General features: G+C 64.3%; 1 protein-coding gene across 4 annotated transcripts in view; it reads right to left on the bottom strand.

The window, feature by feature from the left end:
* Window positions 1–5,500, bottom strand: part of EGFL7 (EGF like domain multiple 7) — a 17,337-nt gene extending 11,837 nt beyond the window's left edge. The window contains exons 1-2 of one of the 4 annotated variants that reach the window (XR_004626649.1): window positions 2,588–2,785; window positions 960–1,050 (exon numbers count right to left, since the gene is read on the bottom strand). The gene's annotated coding sequence lies outside the window, so the exon portion shown is untranslated. Of the gene's footprint in view, window positions 1–959; window positions 1,051–2,587; window positions 2,786–5,316 lie in introns of those variants that run through there. The other 3 variants (XM_019805346.2, XM_034664848.1, XM_002924636.4) reach the window with 3 other exon arrangements.
* Window positions 5,501–18,342: the final 12,842 nt, after the last annotated feature.

Here is an 18,342-nt window from a genome sequence, read left to right as displayed (position 1 = left end):
CCCCGCCCCCGGCCCGCCCCGGGTGGGCTCCGCGCCCCCCCCGCTTGCCCCCATTGCGCAGATGGGGACACTGAGGCCCGCGCCGGACGGTGCCCCGCGGGCAGGACAGTGAGTCAGCCCGAGTCTAGGACTCCAGACGCGCACCCGCCTGAGCGCACCGCCCCTCCCGAGCCCGCTCTAGGCCCCGCAGCAGGGCGCGCGGCCGCAGGGGACGCAGGACTGGGACGCGGGTCAGGTGTCCGGAGGCCGCGCAGGGAGCCCGCCCTGGCTGGGGGAGGGGGCCCCTCGACCTTTCAGGCTGAGCACCAAAGCCCGAGGACGGCCATGACAACGGGGCAGCCAGCGCACTAGGCACCCGGGGCTTACTAAAGCTGACCACTACCTTGGGTCACAGGTAGGGTGGCCATTATGACCCCCAAGGCCCGGGCACCCCCTATTTACATGAGATCACACAGAGAGCTGTGGCATGGCCGAGGCTGGCTGGATCCTAGGTACGACCTCCGACCAGTGTGCCAGCTTAGGGGCCCTGCGGGATCCCCACTGGGCACCTCCTTTCATTCAGGACACTCAGGACCACCCCTGGGTGTCCCTTAGGCCATCAGGGAGTTCCCCTAGCCCTATGGTCACCACCGGACACTCCTGGGCTGCATTTCTGACTTTGTAGCGGGGGCTAGAGCAGCCCCACGTGGCAGCAGTGCCCACCGAGGGAGGTGGCTGGCACAGCTGGGACCAGGTACAGGCGCGCCCTCCCTGGGGACTCTGGTATTATTTTGGTCATGTCCACACCATGATCACCACAGCCCTCATCATGTGCGAGGCACAGGGCCTGCTCCGCTGGTGCTTCTGTCCTTGAAGCGAGCCTGGGCCCTGGTCCCCGGAGTTCACGTGTGTGTGTAGCTCGTTCCCAGGCACAGCCCGACCCCCTGCTCAGAGCATCTGAGGCTTGCTGGGGGACTCACCTGGAGAAGGGGCCTCTGTCATCCCCTGGACACCAGCCGCAGCTGCTCTCCTGGCTGGCAGAGGCTCCCTGTACTTGCCTCGTGCCAGAGTCTGCAGGCAGAGACATAGTGTGGGTTAGCGCACAGCCTCGGCCACCCTGATGTCCAGGGGCTGGGAAGGGGGCCAGGCTCCATGCCCCTGTGGGGCTTCAGCCTGCATGTGGCCTAACAGGTCTCCACCCCCATGAGGGTCGAAGCCCAGTGGGTTTTTCCGAGTTCTGCCTGTGGCTCACATCCTCAGCCTAGAGGCAGAGACAGACCTGCCTTGGGTCCCAGGAGACGGGGAGGAACAGGCTGCTGGCCGTGACGCTGAAGGTCTGCAAAGCCCAGGGCGCTGGGTGGGGGTTCTTCTCAGGGAAGCGGAGGGCTTTCGCACAGCTAGTAGCTGTGGGGTGTCAGGCTAGAGCCTGCTTTGGTGCGTGGGAGCTAAAGGAAGGGAGGGGACCCAGGCGGCTGGACAGAAGCCCCCAGAATGAGAGGGCCCTGGAAGCCCCCAGCAGATGGTTTGAGGGCAGCTGGGGTGGCTGTGGCTGGGACTCCTGTCATCGTGAAATCAGGGTCCTGCCACTGAAGGACTTCAGGGCCCCTGGCCCTCAGACCTGAGCAGGGCAGCCCTCGCTCAGACCCAGGCAGTGTAGAATTAAGAGCCAGTCCTAGGGGAGACATTCCCCACCCAGTGCCCTGCCCGTATCCAGTCCCTGACCCTCTGAGCCCTGCAGTCTAGCTGGGACCCTGCTCCTTCCACTGCTGCTCACCCAAGCTGAGGCCTCATTTTCTCCTTCTTCCTCTGAGCCATGGGGCTTCCCCGTGCAGACCGCTGCTGTGGCCGTGGGACCACAGGAGCAGCGGAAGCCGGAGAGGCCTCCGCTTGGGCTGGGGGTCTTTGGGTGGGAACTCGGGCACGCTAGGTGGAGGGGGGAGAGGGAGAGCAGGGGCTCCCCTAGGGTCTGAGGTGGGCTGTCCCTCTGCCTGAGGACCCCACCCATGCCCCTGAAGCCAGCGGGGCAGGGAATGGGGGGCTCCTCTGGCCCCATGTTCAGTGCACCCAAGGGGCATAGCTCGTTCTGGCTGCAGATTTGGCTTTGGGCTTCCCCTGCATGAGGCCAGAGCCCCTCTGCCTCCGCTCCCAGGCCCACGATGGAAGTGCTCGCTCACCCTTGGGGGATGGCCCTGGGACCCCCGGCTCTGAGAGGAGAGCCAAGCCAACCTTAGGGGCTCCTCCAATTCAGCGGAGTCGGCCAGGAGGGTGTGTGGAGGGGAAGGCCCCAGGCCGCATCGGGCTTCTCCTCTCTGGGGTCACAGGGGCTGCTGGGCCACCCAGGGCTAAGTGTCCCAGGCGGGCAGGCCAGAGTCAGTCTAGACTGGGCCACCCGCAACGGGTGCCCTTGGCCAAGGGGCCCGAGCATCCTCCATGCAGTGGGAATGGCACCATCAGGGAGAAGAACGAGATGGTGCCCAGAGAGCAGGGTGCAGAGCTGGCGCAAGCGCACCCAGCCGACAGGGGCCGCAGTCAGTGGGTCAGCGGGAGCCCAGGGGATGCTCGCCCTGCTCGGCCCGCTCCCTGCCCCCCAAGGCCACCCCTGCCATACCTGATGCTGCCCGGGCCCGGGCTTGGCCACGGCCCCCATCGCTGCCTGCCCAGGCCAGAGGTGGGTCGCCCCCTCTCCAGCCGACCCGAGGCACCTCCGGAGGCCACCTGCCCGGCCTGACCACTGGAGCGGCCATCTGGGGCTGTGTGGGACAGCCGTCTCAGGGCAGGGAGGCTCCTCCCGGGGCGAGGAAGGGCGGCTTTTTATGCTCCATCCCGCGTAAATCAGGATTGGGATGGGCCCTTCCCGGCCGGACTTCCTGTGTGTGTTCCTCGCTGATAACAGGGAGCTGTCAGCGAACAAACAGGAGGCCCAGGGACGGGTGGGGGCCATCAAGGCGGTGGCCTGGCCCAACCGTGGGCTGGGGTGGGGGAGCCGTCCCCTGGGATTTCAGAGTCTAACTCTGAAGAAGCCAGAGACCAGGCACAGGCCCGGCTGGTGACCCTGCGGCCCGCTGGTCTCCGCGCGTGATGGAGGACGCGGCACACTGGGAAGCCCCTGGGCCCAGCCGCCTGCTGGGGCCATCGGCCACGTTACTGGAGCCCCACAGGAGGGACTGTTCGTTCTGTGACCCTGGACTCTCCCCCAGGGCAGGCACCTGCACCCCTGGATGTGTATGCCCAGCGTGGGAATCTGGAGGGACCCCCGCCCTGGGAGGGGGCACCCAGCCAGAAGAGACCTGGGGTTGGGCAAGGTAGGCTGGTAGTCAGAGAACAGCCTGTTATATGTGTCCCTGGGGCCCAGAGAGGCTCGGGGGTCTGGGGGGATGACAAGGAGGGGCAGTCATCAGCCCAGAGACTCAGGCCTTCCCCAGGAGGGGGCTACCCAGGGACAGTGAGGCCCTTGCTCCTGGAGGTGCCCCAGCTGGGGTCCTGTCGGGGCAGGCAGAGCATGTCCCCTGGCCCTCTCCCCTCCCTCTCTTGGCCTCCAGCAGGCTGAGGGGTGCAGGGGCTGGGGGTGGAGATGGAGGCATGCAGGGGCCTTTGGGTGGCCACGGGGGGTGCTTCCTCGGTTTGGCCCCAAGGTTTATGCCCAGCCCCTGGATTGACTCCTGGTTTCCTCATTGAGGTTGTGCTGGGGACCTCCAGGCTGGGCATCAGTTGCTGTGATCGTGGGTGGGTGGGGACCCAAAGGGAGCTAGGCAGCTGCTGAGGACACACGCGGACCGCACAGTTGGCCAAGGGTCCCTGATCACGCAGGGCCACTCTAAACCACTCCTGGTTGTCCTGGGGCTTCGCGCCCTGCTCTGGGGTCAGCCCCTGCCCACCCACAGCTGGGAACACCACCCCCCCACCCCCCTCCGCTCGCCCTTACCTCCCTCTGGCCCCACCCAGCTGGGTGTCCTGGCCAAGAGGGAGGAGTGGGAGCAGCTTGGAAAATCCCCCACGGGAATGCTGAGAGCAAGAGGGACCAGGCTCCTCCCCACCCCCATGGCTTGGGGAGGGTCTGCTGCGGGCACAGGGCTGGGGGGCCTTGCCAGCATGTAGGGCCCATGCCAGGCTCTGCCCTCTCTGCCCACCCTACCCAGACCCACACCCAGAGATAGGCTCTGCGCCCCTGCAGACATCAGGGCTAGCTGTAGCTAGCCTCTTTTGTGTAGAGATGGGGAAACTGAGGCCCAGGAGAGGGAAGAGACTTCCCCAGGTGAGCAGCGATGCCGAGCAGGGCTGGAAGGGGTCAGGACAGAGACAGCTGCTGTCTTTTCTCAGAGAATGCCTCCCTCAGGGGACAGCCCCCAGGCCTCGGACCTTCCCTGCCAGGGGGTGGGCTGACATGGGCGTAGCTGGTGAACCAAGTACGTGGATGGTGGATGGCGCAGACTCCCTTTAAAGCTTGGGCATGTCAGGGAACTTTCTGGAAAGACGCCCCAGAGCACAGAGGTGCAACACATACATGGCGAGAGGGAGGAAAGCCGGTCTTCCCGGCCCCTGGGTGTCAGCCAGGGTGGGGCGCTGGCTCCACCTGCTGCCCACGGGCTCTTTGGGCCCCCCACGGATCTGCGTGTCCTTCCTGACCCGCTCTGCCTGCCTCCAGCCCCTCCCCGAACTGAGATCAGAACCAATCCACAGAAAGCAGGCTTTGGATCAGGGAGCCAAGCCAGCAGCCTCGCCCTGACGTGTCACTTACCCCGCGGTGCAGGGGTGGGAGGAGGCTAGGGTCCTGCCCTAGATGGGGGCTCAGCTCCTCGGGGTCTGCCTGGGGGGGGTACAGGTGGAGGACAGACATGGAGGCTGACACCTTGGACTCCAGGAGGTCCTGGGGGTCTAGAGAGGGCCAAGGCGTGCTTTCTGCCCCACGGGCCCATGCCAGGGTGCTGGATGGGTGGAAGGGGGCTCCACCTGGGGCAGGCTGGGACCACCCTCCCTCCCAGCTCTGATGGCCCCTGTTTAGGGTCCTGGAACACACAGCCTGACCACAGGGAGTCATCTTTGGGAGGAGTCAGTGCTGCCTCTAACCTGGGCCTGCGTCCCCTGAGGGCAGAGCAGGCCCAGCAGTCCACTGTCCACACCTGGGCAGCTCAGAGACCTGGGCCTAGAGCCCGGCCAGCTTCCGGCATGGCATCCAAGGCTGGGGGAAACCGGTCCCGGCTTTGCTTTCTATGGGTGGCGGCTCTGGGCCCTCAGTTTCCCCATCCACCCCATGGCCAGCAGGGCTGGATAGTTGCAGCTGCCTCCCCGCCTGTCTGTGAACGTTCTGAAGTTGATTGGAAAGGGGTCTCGCTGCCTTACCTTCCCTGAGAGTGCTGGGCGGGCAGAGATCCGCCAGGGCCTCCGTGGTCCTCCTGGGACCCTCTCGGGACCCCTCACCACTGAGCTTGGGGTCTCTGGAGCCCCAGGAGAGGGTGGACCAGGCCCCCGGCAGAGGCTGGCGTCGGCATGCCAGGCGGCTTGAGGCTGAGGGGCACCCGGCGAGGCGTGTGAGCTGGGCTGCAGGAAGGAGAGAGCAGAACAACCAGCAGGGGAAAGATGGGGCTTCCTGTTTACCCCCGGAGCAGCCGCTGGCCTCAGGATAGGGTGTCTCTCTCGGCCACTGCTGGGTCCGGCTTCTCACCAGATGTGCCAAGCCTTCACCGCGGGATTGCGCCTGGCCCAGTGACCTGTCCCCAGTGGGGGCTGGGTACCCCTGGGCCGTGTCAGTGCGCCATCCTCCACCCCATTGACCGCATTTGCCTTGCTCACACAGGGACAGAGCTGGCCTCTAGCAGGTGTGCAAAGGGCTGGGACAGGCCCTGCGGGCCACCCGCCACCACCCCACCCAGACAAGCACTCGGCCCAGAGGCAGCTTACACGTGAGCGTCGGCCCAGAGGCAGCTTACACGTGTGCGTTGCAGTGGAGATGTGCGCGGGGGTGAGAGTGCATGGGAAACCGGCACCCCTCCAGGAGACGCCCCCGTCCCAGCGCAGGGGCCCCTGCCTCCCCTCTCAGGGCGTGGTTCCACCCGCTTTGAGTTTTAAGTACACGGTGTTGTGCGGTGAGCCCGTGTGTCTGGCCTCTCCCACTCCACAGCGCGTCTGGGACACTCGGGGCCGCTCTGTGGTTGGCGGCGGTGGCCGGCCCATCTTCTGGGCTGCTCTGTATTCCACGGGGAGGATGGAGCCGCGCGCACACCGCTGGCTTGCTGCTGGGAACACTTCGGGCCAGCCTTTTGGCATTTCTTTTAGGTGGCTGTACCTGGGCCTGTCTCTGGGGCAGTTTTGGTCCCAGGAGATGCATGACCCCAGGGACTGCCCTGCAGAGCTCCAGGTCACCCCTCGAGTGCTTCACAGCCTCGTTGGCACGTGCTACTGCCTGGTGTCTAATTCTAGCCATTCTGATGACTTTTCAGGGGTATCGTTGTATTAGTCTTTCTTTACTGTAGGGAGAAAGACTCAGTTTATAGATGAGACAGCTGGTGGGGTGAGAGTCAGCCATGGGGCACGTGGGGGGTCGCAAGGTCTCAAGGGCGCTGAGCCCTGGGCTTCAGCCGCAAGCTGCGGCCACAGTGAACATCCCAGGACACTGAGTCTGGGCATTGGAGAGAGAAGGGGCCACCCGCTGGGGAGTGAGCTTAGGGGCCCCCCTGTGTCATTTCTGCTGTGAGTGTGTCGTGTATTCCCGGCTACTGGGGGCCTCACCTCCTCCGTGCCAGGTTGGGGTCAAGCTGGGCACTTGGTCCCACTTGGCAGCTCCCAGGGTGGGCACTGGTGGTCGGGCCAACTCCTGCAGGAGGCTTTTGCTGAGCAGGGAGAGGCTCTGGCAGAGCCCAGGCACCTCCCCCCCAACTGACCTGCCCAGTGCTGTGGCCAGGCCCTGGAGGGTCACCCTTGGGGTCCCCAGCCCCAAAACCCTGGTTTGTCCCAGTGCCAGCTTTGCCTGGAAGCCAGTCTCCTCCAGGCCGTGGAGGCCGCCCCCACCCCCTTGGGGCTCCCTCCTTTGTGGGGGCTGAGGAAGGGGGACCTGCCCTCCCCTCCTGGCTCCCTGGACGGAAGCGCCACTCAGAGTCGGGCTGCAATTTGCCAAGCCTTGCGGATGGGGCGGCCATCACCGTGGAGGGGAAAAAACACTTTATCTCCCGGGACGGAAAGGGAAGCTCCTGAGAAGGGGGCAGGTTGGCGGAGTGGGCGAGGGTGCAGCCCCGCCAGAAGGGGCCTTCCTGTCCTGCCGCCCTGCCCACTTACGGAGAGCCGGGAGCCAGGCGCTCCGAAGCCAACAAGCAAGACCACTGAGGCCTGTCAGCGCTGTGCTTCTGCCCCCGAGCGAGCCTGGGGCCAGGATCGGACCCCATTTACGGAGGAGGAATGACCTCTCGGGGTCACAGAGATGGTCACTGGCAGAGCCCGACCTCTAACCTAGAGCTGAAACACTGCCAGCCTCTGTGAGGGCCGTGGGTGGGGGCATGCGGGCCGTGGGGGACAGATGAGCCTGTCCCTGCCCCCTAGGCCGGCTGCTGGCACCCCATCTGTGACTGCCCATCTTTCCAGCGGTCGGTGGAGGCTGGGGCTGCTGACAGGGGTGTCAGAGTCCCCTCCCCAGGGAGGCCAAGTGACACCCCCAGGGTTGTCGTGGGTGCCAGTGAAGTCAGGGGCATTAGGAGCCGAAGGCTTCCCTGCCTCAGTTTCCCTATGTGTCAGATGAGGGGTTGGAGGGTCTGGGAGCCCTGGGGCGGGTCCGGAGGCCTCTGAACCCCACCATGTTGGGCAGATTGTGCTGGGGCTCTCTTGGGGTGTGGGGAGGAGGGGCCCGAGCTTCCACCAGATGCCCAAGGGGCCCGTGACCCCAAGTGCAGAGCCCGGGGAAGGGGGCCCTGAGGCACCTCCAGCACCCCCAGTCCACGACCTCAGCTCCAAAGTTGCCTGTTAGTATCATTTTTCAATATCCTTAAAAACGTAAAGAGAGAAAGGAAAGGGGCCAGAAATCTCTGCTTCCTCTCAGCCAGGAAACAGGAAGTGAGTGTGCGGGCAGATTGGGAGACAGGCCCCAGAACAATGGAAACCCCCCCGCCCCGAGGGGAAGGGGAACTGCGTCAAGAGGCCAGGGTGGGGGCTGAGCCTGACCTCCCCCCGGCTGTGCTCGGGCCCAGGCATAAATTTAGTCTGGGTCTTTCCTGATGAAAAACTCACATGCCCTGTTGCTGGGGGAAGGGGCGCAAGGCCCAGCTTGGTCCCTGGGTGGCAGGGCTCCTGGGGTCTTAGGGTCCACGGAGCCGTGCCCTCCTCTCCCCTGTGGGTACACTGAGGTCCAGGGGGAAGAGCCTGGCCCAGGCCATATGGTGAGGGGAGGAAGCACCCCTACCCGCCTGGTTAGGGCCGGATATCCTCTCCAGCAAGGCCCACCTGTGTGGGGGACAGAGCCCCCATCAGGCCCGGGACCCCGGCAGGAATGCCTCCGCTCGCGCCCCTTTGCCTGCTGGGCACCCTGCCTCAGTGCACTGCCCCGCGCCTCGCCGCTAAGCGAAAGCACGGCTCCTGGAGGCAGGAGGGCAAAAGCAAGTGGGCACTGCGCCCGGCCTGGCTCGGCCCCCACGGCAGCGTGACCTCAGGGGGGGCTCCGGCGGGGCTGTGACCAGGAGGCAGCTGCCGGCTTCTTCTTTCTAGCACCGGGCAGCTCTATGGAGCTGGGGCTTGCCCAGGACCCGGGCGCCCGTTTCAACCGTGCAAGGCAGTGGCTCTTAGGTCAATGACAGCCCAGCTGCCACTGTCCGGCCAATTGCAGAGCATTTCCATTGCTTCCAAAGCACCCCAAACCTCTCAGTGGTCATTCCCCTACACCTCGGGTCCCGTCCCCACCCCCAGCCCGAGGCCACCACTGTTGTACTGTCTCTGGATGTGCCCGTTCTGGGAGGTCACACAAGTGGAGTCCTACGCTGTGTGGCCCTTGGCGCCTGGCTCCTCTCACTCAGCCTGCTGTCTCCGAGGCTCGTTCACGCCACAGCGCGTGTCGGTGCGCGTGTCCATGCGCGTGTCTGTGTCCACGTGTGTCTGTGCATGTGTCCATGCGCATCCGTGTGTGTGTCTGTGTCCACGTGTGCCTATGCACATGTCCATGCATGTCTGTGTGCGTGTCCATGTCCACGTGTGTCCGTGCGCATGTCCATGTGCGTCTGTGTGTGTCTGCTCATGTCCGTGTGTGTCTGCATGTGTCCGTGTGCGTGTCCGTGTCACATGTATCTGTGCGCGTGTCCATGCACGTCCGTGCACGTGTCCGTGTCCACACGTGTCCGTGTGTGTGTCCATGCGCGTCCGTGTGTGTGTCTGCACACTTTTTTTTTTTAAGATTTTATTTATTTGACAGAGAAAGAGACAGCCAGTGAGAGAGGGAACACAAGCAGGGGGAGTGGGAGAGGAAGAAGCAGGCTGCCAGCGCAGGAGCCTAATGTGGGACTCCATCCCATAATGCTGGGATCACGCCCTGAGTGTGAAGGCAGACGCTTAACGACTGAGCCACCCAGGCGCCCCGTGTCTGCACACTTCTGTGTGCATCCCTGTGTGTCCGTGTCTGTCTGCCTCATCCTGTGAATGGATTCCCCAGCTGAGGGGCATTTGGGTTGTTTCTACCCCTTGGCTGTTGAGAACCCTGCTTCTGTGAACACTCCCAAATTTTTGTGTGGACACGCGTGTTCACATCTCTTCGGGACATACCTGGCAGCAAGGTTACGGGGTCGGGTGGCAGCTCCACGCTTACTTGTTTGAGGAGCTGCCCCAAACTACGTGCCAAGCCAGTGGTTTCTGATCATGCCAGCCCTGTCCGGCCCCTGGAAGGCTGAGGGGCCACTCTGGTGCTGCCTGGACCCTGGGATGGAACAGGAAGGGCACAGGAGCTTGTGGTCTCCTCTCAGCTGGCTTGGAGCTAAACTGAGGCCCCAGGAGTCTCTCTGGGGATGTCATGCTGCCTGTGGGCTATCCCCTCTCTGCAGACTTGGAGCCAGAGGTCAAATCTGGACCCTGTGGGAGCCCATCCTTCCCCTGAACATATTGGACTTGGCCGTGGAGCCCCTGGGAGGTGCAGGGCTCCCCAGCACTCCCCCGGCACGTCCTCTGGACTGCCCTGCGGAACGTCTCGCTGTCCCACCTCGGAGCCTGGGAAGTGTCTCCCCACCCTGGCCCCCAGTGCAGAAGCTGAGGCCAGAACCGGGAAGGCAGGGCCCCTCTACCAGCTTGGGGGCAGGTAAGGTCTGGTCTGGGGCTGCCTGTTCAGGATCCTTGGGTCCAGGGCAATCCCGGGCAAGCCCCCATTCTCTCCAGGCCCAGTGTCCTTCATCCACGATGGTAATGATCAGCCCCCCTGGTAAACCTTAGGGCTTCTCCTCGACCCCCACCGTGCCAGGAGTGGCCTGAGGTTCAGAGAAGCAAGTGCCCCCCCCCAGGTCATCTGGCACATGGTGGAGCTGTGATTAGAATCCGGGCCACGCTGAGCCCTCCCGTAGTCAGCACCTGCTCACAGAACCGACCCCGTTCTGGATCAGAGCAGTCCCTGGTGAGCTGAGCCAGGTGCCCTGTGCTGCAGCCCCAGTGTCCTTGACCCCCGCACATTCTCCACCAGCACCCCATCCCCATTCTGGGGAACTGCTCGGTGTTCCCCACTTGCACCCAAACGTGACCGTGTGAAGGTGACCCTGTGCTCTTCCCTTGTGGGGCCAGAGGGCGGGGGATGCAGGGCAGGCCTCTCCCCAGTCCAGAGATTCTGTTCGCAGCTTCTGAGCAGGCCCTGGGTGAGGGGACCACCCCAAGTCCGGGGTATGGGTAGTGGTGCCATGGACCACCATCCCGGTGCAGATGACGCCAGCCAGCCAGCCAGCCTCTCCGCCAGGACGCCCTGGAGCCCGCGGCCGCCCCACAGGGCCCGCCGGAGGGGGCGGATCGCAGCTTCCGGAGTCAAGCCTGCTCTGCACAATGGCCGGAAACGCCTTGCTCAGGCGGTGGTCCCGGCAGCCAAGTGTGGCCCTGGGAGAGGTGGGAAGGCTGCTTTGCGTGAGCGCCAGCCCTCCTGGGGGCCCTGAGAGCCCCGCTGGCCTGCTGTCTCTGGACACCTCCCCACGGAAGACTGGGCTGGCGGGGTGATCAGGAAGCAGGCCATAGGTGGCCGTCATGCCCAAGGCCCACCCTCGCTCCGTGGTGCGGGAGGGTGGCCCCACCTCCACCACGACCCCGCCCAGACGCTCCGCAGGGTCAGTGGGGCGGCGCGCAGACGGCTCAGGGCTGTCATCTGTGACCACGCTGGGGAGGTTTTACTGGGTCTGACCCAGGCACAGGCATACCCTGACCCTCACCCCTTTCGGCTGGCTCCCCCCACTTGAAAGTCCTGAGACGCACTTCCCTCCCTGGGCTGATTCCCTGGAGGTCAGGTGCCCCTGGGCCCCAGCCTCCTGCAGAGGGATGCAGGCCGGCAGGAGGCTTCTTCACGTCAGAGAGGACGTGATTCCTGCAGGGGCAGAGAAGCCAGCGGGCCCATGGCTGAGGCGGGACAGGACGGCCTCTCTGGGCGGGGGGTCACAGATGTGGATTGTGTTTGAAAAGAGATTTTGTGCTGTGTTGTCCCAGCTGTGAAGGAATAGGTGCTGCTTTTGGACGAGCCGGTGGATTTGCACACGCGGGAAACCGCCGCGCCTCGTTTTCCAGGGCCGGGCGCTTACGGGGCTCCACGCGCCCCAGCAGCATCCTGCCGGGCCCGGGGCTTGGGCACACGGGGGCGTGGAGCGGCTCCTGCCAGGCCTGCGCGGTGGCAGACGGGAGCCGCGGCGTCGTTGAGGTCAAGTGCGCTGGGCTCCAAGTCCTGTTCAGCACTTACAACAAGACATGTGCGCTTTCCAGTGGATTTTATTTTTTATAGCAGTTTTGGGTTCCCAGCAATGTTGAGAGGAAAGCGCCGGGAGCGCCCACGGATGCCCTGCCTTCCCGCACTCCACGCCCACCAGACCCTGCGTTGTCAGTCACCACGAACCCTCAGGGCCGCGTGGTCATCGCCCAGGGAGCAGAGCGAGCACAAGGGCCGCTCCGGGCTGTCCATCTGTGTTTGGACAGCTGGTGGTGGCACAGACCCGCCGTCTGGCCTCAGGCACGGTGTGCTCGCTGCCCTACGCGTCCCGAGATGCACGCGCTCCAGTGAACGCTCTCGTGACTCTGGTCAACCTGCTCCCCCGTAACCCCCACCCCGGTCGACCTACAGGCCATTCCCCTCCCGCCCGCAGCACCCCACGGTCCCTCAGACTCACGCGGTCCAGAACCGCCCTGCGCTGCCCCACACTCAGCTTGGTGCCTTTGAGACGCTCTGTGCTGTGCGTGGGTCCGGGATGGGCTCCTGCCCGTGGCTGAGTGGGCGGACCACGGCTTATAACGAATGCATCCGAAAAGTAGTGGCTCACTCACGGTTTCTCAAAGATCAAACGTCGAGTTACGTTATGACGCGGCCATTCCACCGCTGGGCGCGCACAGAAGGGCGCTGGGGTGGGAGCCCGGGCGCACGGGCGGGACACCTGCTGCCCGCGGGGTTCACCACCAAACGTTCGTCTGCTGAGGAGTGGGACTGGGGCATTTCCATACCGTGGAACGTTATTCAGCCGTAAGAAGGCAAGACGTACTGCACCTGCTATAGCCCGGGGCGGGGGGGGGCTCAAGGACATGCGGAGTGAGGGAAGCCAGACACAGAAGGACAAACGCCGTCTGGCTCCACTTACAGGAGCTGTGGAGCATAGGCAAGTCCTAGAGATAGGAAATGCCCTGGTGGGGCCGGGGGCCGGGTGCTGCGCAGTCAGCGTTTGAGGGGTGCAGAGCTTCAGGCGGGGAGATGACAGTTTGGGGACAAGATGCTGGACAAGGGTCCACGGCAAGGGGAACACAGCTCACCCCGACCCGCACACGTGAGGACGGTGAAAATGGCACGTTTCACATTCTGTGCGCCTCCCGCTTGAGAGCATTAACCATGGAATATGCCCAGGCCCACGGAGTTGCACCCTTTCATGGTGAGCCGCGTGGCACGTGGACTAGGTCTCCATGGAGCCGGTCGACAAGAAGAAATGCCCAGCGTGGCTGATGGTGGCGCTGCCCCAGCCTCGGCACGCGGCCGCCCACGGGGCCCTGCTGATGGCCTGGAAGGCATCCGGGGATGGGCTCCTACTAACCCCACGAGATGTGGGGGCGTGTTCAGGGGGACCCCAGGGCAGGAGGGCGCATCATCTGGGCCCAAGCCCTCTGTCTGGGCTCCAGAAATAGACATGGGGGGCACGGTGCGGCCCCAACCCTCCCGGGCTCTGTCTGCAGCGCCCATGCGGCCCACCGCCCACCCTCGGGCCTGGGGCAACCTTTCCTCAGCCAAGGGCAACTCCTGGTGTCCAGGGTGTGGGAGAGACCCCTTCTGGGGCTGGAGGAACCCTCCCTTGGCCCAGCTCACCAGACCTGCTGTGTGGCCAACAGTCGTGGTTGCTGTGGGCAGTGAGGGTACGGCTGACGGTCCTCTCTCTCCCCTTCGTCAGACTCATGATGACCAGGTCATCTTAGGGCAGATGGCAGGTGGAGTCACTGGGGGGTGGGTCCCCGGGGGCAGCACACGGGCTGAGCCAGGCCCATACTTCCCTGGGACCCCAGGTGGGGACGCGGGCGGCATCGGTACTGGAGGGTGCCCGAGGTAGGCCTGAGCCACAGGAGCGCCGAGCTCAGAGGTGCTGGGATGGCTGGGGACCCACTTCCCCGCTTCCTGAGAGCTCGGAGAGACCCCTGGCAGGGGCGGGGAGCCAGGCCGGAAGGAAGCTACAGCCGCACCTCGGTGGCTGTGGGGAGCTTGGTCCAGGTGCCTGGCCCCAGGCCTGGCTGGGCCTGGAGTCCTTGCCACCTGGGGCCTCAGACTCCCCCAGGCCTCTGAGCACAGGGACGGAGAGGAGGGGGAGGGAGAGGAGGGCCACCGCTGGGCGCTAGTCCTCCCGCCCCCGCAGGAAAGGCTGACCGGGGCTGGGGACAAAAGGCGGACGTGCGGCTGGCCATGTGGGCCCTTATCAGGCCTGCACCCACCGGGCTGCAGGGTCTCTGCGGAAATGCTCCTCTCTGCCCGCCTTCCTGCCTGCGCCTGGCCACCCCCCCAGGCACTGTGCAGGGGCGAGGGGAGGCTGGCAGGGGTGATGCAGTGGGGGCAGAGGGTGCAGGCCACCTGGCCTAAGGGGTTCTGGATTGTGATTTGAAGGAGTGTTAGAGTTCTTCACTCTGCCTGTCGCGTGAGAGCTAACGGTCTCCCTGCCCCGCCCCCCCCATCAGATTAGGAAACAGGCCCAGAGCAACAGTGACCAGGCCGGGCAGGCACCTTGTGCCATTGGAAGGATCAGCAATCCCGCAATTGTGGCTGACGAAGTCCTGGCTTGTGCTCGGGCCCCTCCGGAATATGCAGCAAGGGTGGGGAGGGACACAGACAGGGGCGTCCCGGGGGGAGCTTGCCTCTACAGCCCACCCCACTCTACGTTTAGGGTCTGCACATTTTGTTTTATTTATAAAAACTGTGTCTTGATTAGCGCGCCTGGGGGGCTCCGTCGGTGAAGCGCCTGCCCTTGGCTCAGGTCATGATCCTGGGGTCCTGGGATCGAGTCCCACGTCTGGCTCTTGCTCAGTGGGGAGTCTGCTGTTCCCCCTCCCTCTGTCCCCCACTCCCGCTTGTGCTGTCCCTCTCTCCAGTAAATAAATAAAATCTTAAAAAAAAGTCTGTCTTGATTAACACATTTGAGGCGGTGGCCGCAGGTAGTGGCTATGGGGGGCTCGGTCAGTTTTCCCACAAGGACATGGGGTCAGCTGCGGGCTAGGGGGGACAGGGGGCCTTGTCCTGAGGACCCTTCACACCACCCTGGGGGCAGGCACCATGGGCTTTATTTTATAGAGGAAACTGCAAGGTCCCAGCCAAGCCTGCATCCTGCCCCTGCCCAGCGGCCCCCACCCCAGGCCCCAGCCGCCCTCTGGTGGACGCAGGGCTGCACTGGGTCAGGACGAGGCTGTGGCCATGGTGGGCAACATCCACACCCCTCCCGCCTTCCTCCTAAGTGCAGACTTGCAGGATTTGGGGCTGGTGAGGGTGGCGACCCAGACCAGCCAGGCCTTCTGGGACCTTCTGCCCATGGAATGTGGCAGGAAATCTGCCTGAGGACTGCGCACTCTGAGGAAGGCTGGGCCTTGCGCCACCAGCAGAGCCACGCGCTGTTTGAGGCAGGCCTCCCAGCAAGATCCCATTTGTTCCACCCCAGGCAAAACCCACAAGACCCTCTCCCTCCCGCCACCGCCTGGGAGGACACAGAAGCAGGCAGGGACTTTGAAAGGGACACAGCTGGTCCTCTGGGGCTTGTCAGGAGTAGGGGTACAACTGTCCCCCATCTCCCCAGCATATTAAACCCAAATTTGGGTGTGACTGTCCCTGGGGACCAAGCCCTGAGTTGGAGGTGATGTTGCTTCGCCCCTCCCCCCCCCCACCCGCCGGGCACCACCGGCCCCAGGCGCAAGGGCCACAGGCGGGGACTCTGGCCCTTCAGCAGCAGATTTGGACAAGTCTGTCTGGGCCTCAGGCTTCCTTCTGTGAACCAGGCAGGGGTCTCTCCTGGGCACCCCTGTGGCTGGGCTGAGGCCTTGTCTGAAAGCCTCACAAGCTCCAAAGCCCTCTAACCCGTGTAAACAGCAGGGGGCTAATTACTCCCATTTCCCCAAACAAACTGACCCATGTACAGAGAAGTTTCTCAGGCCTGGTACCTGGTCAGGGGCCAGGCAGTGGGGACTTTGGAAGCTCCTGGACAGTGCCAGCCTGAGGCTAGGCAGAGTCCCTGCCTTGGTGGGAATGGACAATGGGCCTTGGGCGACCCGACAAACTACAGCGCTCAGCCACGGGCAGCAGGGTCCTGGTGGCCACGGCCCCCAGGCCTCCATGCTCTAGCAGGCTGTCCCAGTGACACGGGTTGCAAGAAAGCACCCAGAGCCCTTGTCAGGGAGCCCCAAATGCTTCTCCTTCTGGGTGGTTGGGCCAGGTGGGGGGAGGGGTTGGTCAAGCATTCGAATCATGCAGAACAAGGGGAGCCAGGTCTTGGGGCTCACGTCCTGGCTCTGCTGTGGGATGTGACCTCCGTGACCTCACCTAGGATCAGACGACAGCCGTGCCCCCTCCGTGGGCAGCGCTCAGCCAGTGTCTGTCTGTGAGAGTCCTTCCTGTTGGTGCTGGAGGGAGCCTGTGACCCACGAAGCAGAGAGGGCCCAGCCCTGGCTCCTGCTGCCGCCAGCAAGTCCCCCCACCCTTGCTGGGCCTGACTCCCCACCCAGCAGGGCCAGCACTGGAGCTTGAGTGGTACTGGCCCTAGCCACGTGCTGTGCTGGCAGACGGGCTGTGCACAGGGGCCACAGAGGGGCCAGGACTTGTGTCCAGAGCACATCCCCACTTGGGACCCAGTCTGGCTGGAGGCCCTGCTGCTGTTGACCCTAGGGGACAAAGGAAGTCCCTGGTGGTCTCTAGTTTCCCTTGCTGACCCCAGCCATCTGGGCTGCTCTGGGAGCACCTGGGGTGTCACAGGAAGCCCTGGGCCCAGCCCCCTGCTGTCTGCTGACCTCTGCGATCAGACCCCTGGAGGATTAGGGGCTCACAGGACATTTGGCTCCCATCTCCGTGCTAGAGGGCTCACTGGGAGCAGGGCCTTCAGCACACGGTCACATCTTTGTCCACACCCCAGACATGGGGCCTGGCACTCAGGGGCACCCAGGCCTTCCTTCCTTGAGGGTCAACACAGGGTGGCTTGTCTATTCCTGTCCCCCCAGGCCCGGAGGAATGGGGTGGGGCAGGGAAGGCCCCAAGCGGAGCCTCTGAGGGACCCCTTCCTGGACCCCTAGGGGGAGGAAGGTTCTCAGCCTGATAGTCCCCAAAGACCCTGCTACCCCTCCCACACCAATCTGCAATGCGCAGGTGGGCCCAGCCCCATGCAGTTCACCCACTGTCCACTCGGTGGCGGTCCTCTACCACGTGGGCCACGCCCCAGACCCTGGAAATGTCCAGGGGCCCATGGGCACAGCCAGGGCCACTTAAACCCTGGACAGGGCTTTGAGCAGCCCTGCGACCCCAAGTGTGAGACACGTATGACCAGACACATTCCCCTGACAACCTGTACAACTGCACAGAGCAGCCCTCTGTGTCACTTCTTGCCAAAGGTGCTTAAGATGTGCGGGCAGGGGAGGGGGCAGGGGGGTCCAAAAGGCCAAGGCCAGTTCCTTCTGCTTGTGAGAACCTGCCCTTTGCACATGGACCACGCCCTCTCCACCGCAAAGGGCCAGGGCACCCTCCCAGGGAGCTCACCTGAGAGGCTTCACCCTCAAGCCGTGCCAGACCACCTGCCTGAGCCCGGGGTCTCTGCCTGAGGTCCCACCACCTGCAAGTGGCTAGCTGGCTGGATCTCAGCATCCCTGGAAGCGTGTCAGCGTCAGGCCTCAGGGAGGAGCCCAGGGCCCTGGCTCTTTGGCGCTGGCCCTCCTAGTTTTCTCCTCCGTCCACTCTCTGTGACAGCACTCATGTCTGCTGACCGTGCCTGGCCATAGGGGACAGAGGCTGGACATGGCACTCCCCCAGGTGCCCGACGGTGTTGGGTACTCGAGAGGGCACGTGCTGAACGCTTCCCTGCTTTGCTGCTGGACGGGAGACTCCGCAGGGACTGTGGATCCTGCACCCTTCTGGGGGGACTGGCTCTAAATCTCTGGAACTCTCAGTGGAAACCCACCGGGGCCTTCCCACAATGAGGGAAAAAAGCACCGCCAGGATCACAGGTGAGCCGTACCATTGAAGAGTGGCCGGTGCGGAGGGGACAGGGGGACAAAGGGCTCCAGGAGGCAGACTTTTGAGAACAAAATGGCTTTGAGCAATGAGCTGCGAAAGAAGCCTTACAGCTCCCCCAGGGGCAGGGCAGCAAATCTCGTTGGAAATCCGAGGCTGTTACTGCTGGCAAGCAAGGTCACGGTCACAGAGGCCATCGACCTCTGCAGCAGTGTCCCACGGGCCGGCCCTTGGCTGCCGCGCGCTGCGACCTCTCGCTGCAGAGCCGGGGTGTTCGGTGCAATGTTTGTGGCAAGATGCACACACAGGACACGGCATTTACCGTCTTCACCGCTTGTAAGTGCACAGCCCGGGGGCGTCAGCGCGTTCACACTGCCGTGCACCGTCCCTCCGTCCGTCCCCAGAACGTGGGCACCTTCCCACACTGGACTCGGTCCGGTTACACACGGACCTGTCCCCTCCCCCAGCCCCCGGCCCTCCTAGCTCTTCGGCGCCCGCCCCGCCCTGCCGCCCCGCCT

The sequence above is a fragment of the Ailuropoda melanoleuca genome, chromosome 7, assembly GCF_002007445.2.
Source record: "Ailuropoda melanoleuca isolate Jingjing chromosome 7, ASM200744v2, whole genome shotgun sequence".
Lineage (NCBI taxonomy): Eukaryota > Metazoa > Chordata > Mammalia > Carnivora > Ursidae > Ailuropoda > Ailuropoda melanoleuca.
Note: the sequence above shows the minus strand (reverse complement) of the source record. Positions and strands in the feature narration are given on the sequence as shown.